Genomic DNA, 6,986 nt, shown 5'->3' on the forward strand with positions numbered 1-6,986 from the left:
AAAAGGAACCACTCAGGTCCAAAAATGCTATTAACCTGCAGATATAGGGTTATTCTGCAGTGTAGTACCCGACCCCTGTAGTGAAAGTGCAAAATCTTGGAAATAATTAACTTTTATTTCTACTGGGAGCCGCTGACTTTCAGTCATACAGATTTGCCCAGAGGGATTTCACTGATACACTGCTGATGCCTGCATGACTGAAAGTCAGCAGCTCCTGGGAGAAACACCATGTACTTCTGGGCGCTCCAAGGAGGTTCTGGTTGCTTCACGCTTTATTCGTGTCAAATATTTGGCAGTTATTGTGTCTTTTTTGTCAATGTGTTTTTTTCAACCCTGTTGACTATTTACAACAATACTTTTGATGTTATTGTAATCACAACCCAATATCTTTGCAATTATAAGAGTGCTGCATCCCTCTGTAGGATTTCTAATAATTTTAGACTTTTCTCAGTTAAATCTATTTTTGGCCCAGTTTGCTAGAAGAAACCAAGCTGCCTAATAATTCTGCCCACCGTGGTAAAGGGGGTTGATATCCATCTGCCAAACCCTCTCCCATTGGACAACCTGATCTACTTCATCCAAAAAACATTCGAATTCTTACAGCTTGGAGTTGGAAAATCTCCATAAAAATTATTATACAGTCAAAATACCTAATAATTGTTCCCCCGTGTATATTCCTGTTGGTCCTATGCACACAGGTCTTTGCTGTAAGGATGCTAGGATTCAAAGCTTACATATCGGTAATCCATACTGTAGTAGGGCTTTACTGGCCAACAGATGGAATGCTGACGCTAATCAACTGTAACTTTTGCCAACTGTACATGTTATTTGCAACTATTAGCCAAAAAAATTCAATGATACAAATTAAAAAATGTCAACAGATTATCTGGACTTAATTAGTCATATTAAATAGCATGGCTAAATAATGTCTGGGGAACAGGAGAAATTGTCAAAATCAGCCACACTGCCCTATTGATATCTTACATCTAGAGCAGCTTTTGGTCTTACTGTGATATCGAAGGTAGACTGGATAACAGAAAACAATCAATGTTTTAATATTATAAATTTCACCAGATTCATACTGGTAAATGGATTTTTTTGGATTCAGAAAATTCTGTTGCAAAGAAATGCATGGAATGGGTCATCAATTGGGATCTCCATCCAATAGGTATAGTGCAGGGATTGCAGATCTGAGACAATGTATATCATTAACATTATGGGGCATACTGAAGTCTTAACAAGGTCCACAGCCCAATAGTAGCCAGAATGGAGGGCAAATAATAATGAGCAGCTCTCACTCTGATGAAACAGCCCGTCAGTCCAAGTATGCCATGTATCACCATCATTGGTATATATAAACTCCGATAACAATTTGTGACATATCCCATTCTAAACAATTGTGCTTAAATCACCACTTTATGACAAATCAAAACTTATTGCATGTCAGTAGGTATGTGATATATGTGACACCCCAGGGGTGCCGATCCTGTTCAGGGACGCCACAGGGCTTGTTCAATATGGCGAACAGGTAATGTCAGTTTTTATATGTCGTGACGCCACTCACGGCTTGCAGTCAGAGATGTGAATGACCGCCGCTGCAGGTTTTACGAGCGTCTGAGGCTGACAGGGTCTGCAGCCAGATGATGTAGCCTCCCGTGAGTGAGGCAGGCCCCAGGGGCTCGGGTGAGCAGGGTAGCAGGTCCCGGAATAACACAGGCTGAGCCCAAAAGTCTTTTAACTGGTTTTTACTCACTTTGGATGTTGCAGTGAGCTGACCCGGGCGTTGCTGTGATGAACCAGGTAGGACCAGGGCTCCTTCGGGCCAGTCTGAGGGTAACCTGTTAGCTCGCCTTTCTAGCACTCTGTGTTCAGATAACCCCCTGACGTGGAGTACCATGGGGGTCTATCCAGGGAGTTGCTGCTGCCTTTTCTCCCCTGAGTTTGGCCCGTTTGCCGGCAGCGTGGACCAAGTGAGATGGCTCCAGGCTCTGTCCCCTTATGGGTCCCTGCGTTGCTGCTGAGGCTCGGACTCTGTGAGGTTGGTGAGGTACGTGTAGTTCCCCTCACCGGCAGGTTTAGCAGGTAGTTAAGCTGGAGTCTGCTCTAGGGACTTGTACTCCATACGTGCCTAGTCACCAGGAACACCCCACTGTTTCTACCAGGTGACCGTTCTCCCCACCTAACGGTTACTACCACATGCAGGGTCTGACTAGTGGCAGCGCGCCTATCCGCCTTGCGACCGCCGCTCACCACCACCAGACTGGCTCTCTTCCTCCTCAGAACTCCACTCTCCTCCCTTCCTGACAACCTCTGCACTCTAGCTCTTGGCCCCTCCACTACACCCCTTGACAAGATTTGAAGGCCAGCCCCCTCCGGAGACTGCCCAAGGGTCCCATCTACTGGTGTGGGAGAACTGGTTGCTATGTGTCTGTGTGTACACACCTCGTTCTGGCCCTTAGGATTACCTGGAAGTACTGTCCCAGCATGGGTGCAGTACTCAGTGCCGCCTCACCGGGTCAGGGGCGGCACATATACATTTAAAGGGAACCTGTCACCTATTCACCTACGGGTTGGTCCGTTCCGATGGGCATTGCTGATTTTGATCCGGCACCTCCTCTCTTCTTGCGATCACTGTCCTCCTTCTTGCTTCGAGTGGTGACGCATTCTACATCATCCACACAGTATCCTCTATTGTCCTCCTGCACATGGGCACTACTCTCTGCCCCGCAGTGGGCAGAACAAAGAACTGTGATGCACAAGTGCGGGGAAGGGTCAAAAACCGCTAGCGTATGTGAACTACAATACTTTGATCTGCCCTCAGCATGGCAGAGAAAAGTGCTTCTGCACAGAGCGCAATGGGGGACACTGTGTAGATGAGGTACGATGCGTCATCCACACAAAGCAGGGAAAGAGGACACCAATCGCAAGAAGATAGGTGTTGCTGATCTCGGTCCGACACCTCCTATCTGCTTGGACCGCCCCACAGGTGAGTAGGTGACATGTTCCCTTTACAGAGTGACCAAAGCTTTAATTTTATTTTATAAATCAGTAACACAAATTAAGTCAAGCATCTTTGTAATAAATCTTATCTGAGTAATCTGCTTCTTTCTTCTCCTGGATTGATTTTTCACACTTAGTTCATGGGCAAAAAAATAGTGCTCAGTGAAGACAGATGTTCCCATTACTGAGATAGGAGATGGCAGTTTGTGCTTTTAAAATTCTATGAAGAGGGAAGGAGTTAGAGGCGGATACAGACATTCTACTACAAGGTCCATAGAACTTCATGAGCACCAACTGTCATCACCTACCTCATTAACGGGAAAGTCTGTATTGTCGGAATACAGATTTTACCTGTGAATTAGGAATTTTGGGAAACAATGAACAGTTCAGTCATTCAAAAATGACTGTAACCCCATAACGCTTGAAAAGTGAATTGCAGAGGACATGACAGAACTCGGTATGCATGAACGTGGATTTCCATTCTCTATCCTGAATGCTGAAATTATAAAGAACCTGCTTCTGCGATTGGTAAGTAACAATGCAATCTCCACATGACAGCAGACATTTTCTGCTGATATTAGGCTCCGAAGAAAAGGCTGCTAATATATTCACTGGGATGAAACAGATCATGGATCATGGTAATGAAATGCCGACACTGTACACAGCGGATCCCGGCTTAGTTAGCACATATCTCTGACACATTGAAGCCGCCTTTCGCACACAAGCAGCACAGACAATAAAAATAAAGTAAGTCCTAATCTTCGCTGGGCAATTGCAGTCATTACTTGTCTTTTAAGCCTTTGGAGGAGCTTTGGATTACATGACTCAGGGATAGTGCAAGCCACCAAGATAAGAGCCTGAAACTAGACCAATTACACTGTTATCAATACAGGAAGAAAAACCCCACTTCTGTACAGTCATAAGAGTGAGGTTCTGCTTCAAGCCACTCCAGGTTTAAGGCTCACTCAACCACTAGATTTTCTCGGAAGTAAAAAATGATCAAAGTTTCCCCAAAGTCTTTGATCAGATTTTCCTCTGGTCAGTGTCAGTTTTTACCATCAGAGTTTCATCAGTTTTTCTCGTATGAATAAAATTGATGATGGAGTATTCTCCAGCTTTTGGCCTCCGAGTTCTGTCCCTTTTTTTAACGGATCCATAGACTCGCCTTGGCAAGATTGATCCGAGACTCGGATCAGAACCGGTCAAGTCTACGATCTTTCACAGACCACTCTGTTCTACACGGACGTAGGCTATAATATGTAGGATTTCTATCTGTGAAGACCACAGAGAACTCTTACGTGCCGTCTGAATGAACTCTTACACCCGATACCACTGGCGGACACCGACATGGGAGGGCACCTGTGCAAGAATAGTAAATCGGCCCTTTGCAGCCCAAGAGCTCCACATAATGCACAATTCCTCCTGGTTTGGAGGTAGAAAGGGCCCCCCAACCTTTTGGGCCCTTGTGCAGTCGCACAGGTTGCACCAAGAATATGTCCATCCCGTCACGCTACGGACAAAATACTATCTGAATGTCATTTCCAGCATAGCCAAGTTTCTCAGACCCTGTAGACGGTCATCTGTCACGGGCAGGGTCCTCTCTCCTGCTGTACCTTGTATTGTTCATGATTTTCGTTCTTTATGTATACCCTTTATCACATGTAGAGCACCATATATTAATAAATAATAATAATAATGTAGCAGAGCAGAATTTATTTAGCCACGACTTACAATGTATTACAATACAACGGGATATATACACAATCATCTTACATAGGACTGCAGCTGAAACCTGCTGCATTGTCTAAACTCACAAAGTTATCACCATACCCAAGTAATGCAGCCTTGGAACTGTAAATTGCACATTGCTGGTACAATCAGGGAGTCACTTCATTCATAGTTCACCGTAGCTCGCTGCCAATGAATCTGGGTGTGATGGGGGTTTTATAAAATATGTATAGAGATTGGTCTTTGTTACGGAAAATGCAGCGCGAATCTAATGTATTGTACTCCTTAAAGAGACGGAGGATTTCCTGTTAGTCCCAAAGAACACTTTAGTTTCCAGCTGCAGTAGTGGCAGAATTCACAGACTGCAGTGGAGCAAGATAGAACCTGTCAGATCAGCCAGAACCAATACTCCCATCTATATCTCTACCAGAAGGATCATCAATTAGGGCAAATGCTATTTATCCTATACACACACATCTATGTTTATAAATCAGATTTACCTTTGTATGTCCAACTCCATATAATCCAGAGAAGCCCCAATTACAAAGTAGCAGAATTACACAAAGTTCTGTGCACCAGGATCCATCTCTGACTTCAGCCTGGTTTAAAGCGCCTCAATGGCACAATGTCAGCCGATGTAAAGCAGACTTCTGATTTCAGCACTGTCCATACAGCCAGCGTACAGTACCATGCAGCCTCTGCTACTGACTCCTGTCCCTCCTCTACAGCCAGCCCTACCCTCCCCTGCTGCAGCAGCTGATCCACACAAGAAGCCTACCCCTCCTTTTCCTTCCCTTCCACTCCCCAGCCAAAGGGTTGAGGCTGTAGGATATGTCTCTGGAGAACTGCCAATTCAGAGCAGTCAAATTATTTCTCCAGTCCTTGAGAAGTCAAACGCTGTTTTCAAGCACTTTTCCTTAATATAGATGAAATGAACATTTTTTTTTTCATGTTTCTTTTAATTTTGGAAAGTTTTGTGCATTTTGTATTTTTGGTGATAATTTGTTATATTCACATTCTTTATTTAGCAGTGGTGCACAAAGAGTGAGTGGGGCTCACAATTTAAGTTCCCTGTCCCCAGCGAGGCTCACAATCTCATTTTCCAGTCAATTAACCTCATTGTGTTTTGGTGTGTGTTAGGAGAGAAGGACACCCAAAGGATCTTGTACGTCAGAGGTGAGTAGGACATTTTCCCAAAGGGCCACGTGAGAAACTAGGACTACTATAAAGAGGTACGCGAATGCATAGATGTTAACTTGTAGACTGTGAGCCCTCACGGGCAGGGACCTCTATCCTCCTGTACCAATCTGTGCCTTGTATTGTTTATGATTATTGTACTTGTCCCTATTATGTATACCCCTTTCACATGTAAAGCGCCATGAAATTGATGGCGCTATAATAATAAATAATAGTAATAATAATAACAGTGGTATGCAAAAGTATGGGCCTCCCTGGTCAAAATTACAGTTATGTGAACAATTAAGCAAGTTGAAGATGAAATGATCTCTAAAAGGCAACAAGTTAAAGATGACACTTTTCCTTTGTGTTTTAGGCTAAATATTTATATATTCTCATTTTTACATTTTAAAAATGGCCAAAAGGAAAATGGGCCAATGCAAAAATTTGGGCACCTTTGAAGAGCTGTGTGGTCAGATAACTTTGACCAAGGTTTTAGCCCTTAATTAGCTTGTTAGGGTTATGACTTGTTCACTATCATCATTGGGAAGGACTGAATGATGAAAATATCACAGCTTTATAAAACTTTCTTGACATTCATGGTATATTTATGGTACACGCAGTGGTGTAACTAAAGTTTGATGGTATAAAATTTGGATCCCTTATGTTGGTCAGATGCATGTACGAGTAAGTATGTATACATTTAGCATTTTAAATCCTATAAAGACATACGAGTTGCCCCCCACCCCATTATGTAGTAATGTCCCCCATGCTAGGATCTTTCCTTATAAATATGTCCCCCATCCTGGTATATCTGCTCCCCATCCTGATATATCACCTGTTATGATTCAGTGACCGAGGAGGATCAGAAAAAGGACAAAAACTCGGAAACCTAAAAAATAACCAGAGTGGCTGGAACCTTAACAGACTGCAGACCTAATACTGACACACAACTAGAAGTAGCCATGGGATGTGCCTACGATGACCTGGTCGCCTCGACACAGCCAGAGAGCTAAATATTCTTAGAGCGAGAAATATTAGAAAAGCTAATCTGCCTCAGAGTAGTTCCCAAAGATATAGAA

The 6,986-nt window shown here is 43.6% G+C and overlaps 1 protein-coding gene across 4 annotated transcripts in view; it reads right to left on the reverse strand.

The window, feature by feature from the left end:
- Positions 1-5,438, reverse strand: part of PLEKHG1 (pleckstrin homology and RhoGEF domain containing G1) — a 356,257-nt gene extending 350,819 nt beyond the window's left edge. For all 4 annotated transcript variants that reach the window (XM_075339532.1, XM_075339534.1, XM_075339533.1 and 1 more), the window contains exon 1: positions 5,229-5,438. The gene's annotated coding sequence lies outside the window, so the exon portion shown is untranslated. The remainder of the gene's footprint in view (positions 1-5,228) is intronic.
- Between the last annotated feature and the right edge of the window lie 1,548 nt (positions 5,439-6,986).

The sequence above is a fragment of the Anomaloglossus baeobatrachus genome, chromosome 3, assembly GCF_048569485.1.
Source record: "Anomaloglossus baeobatrachus isolate aAnoBae1 chromosome 3, aAnoBae1.hap1, whole genome shotgun sequence".
NCBI lineage: Eukaryota > Metazoa > Chordata > Amphibia > Anura > Aromobatidae > Anomaloglossus > Anomaloglossus baeobatrachus.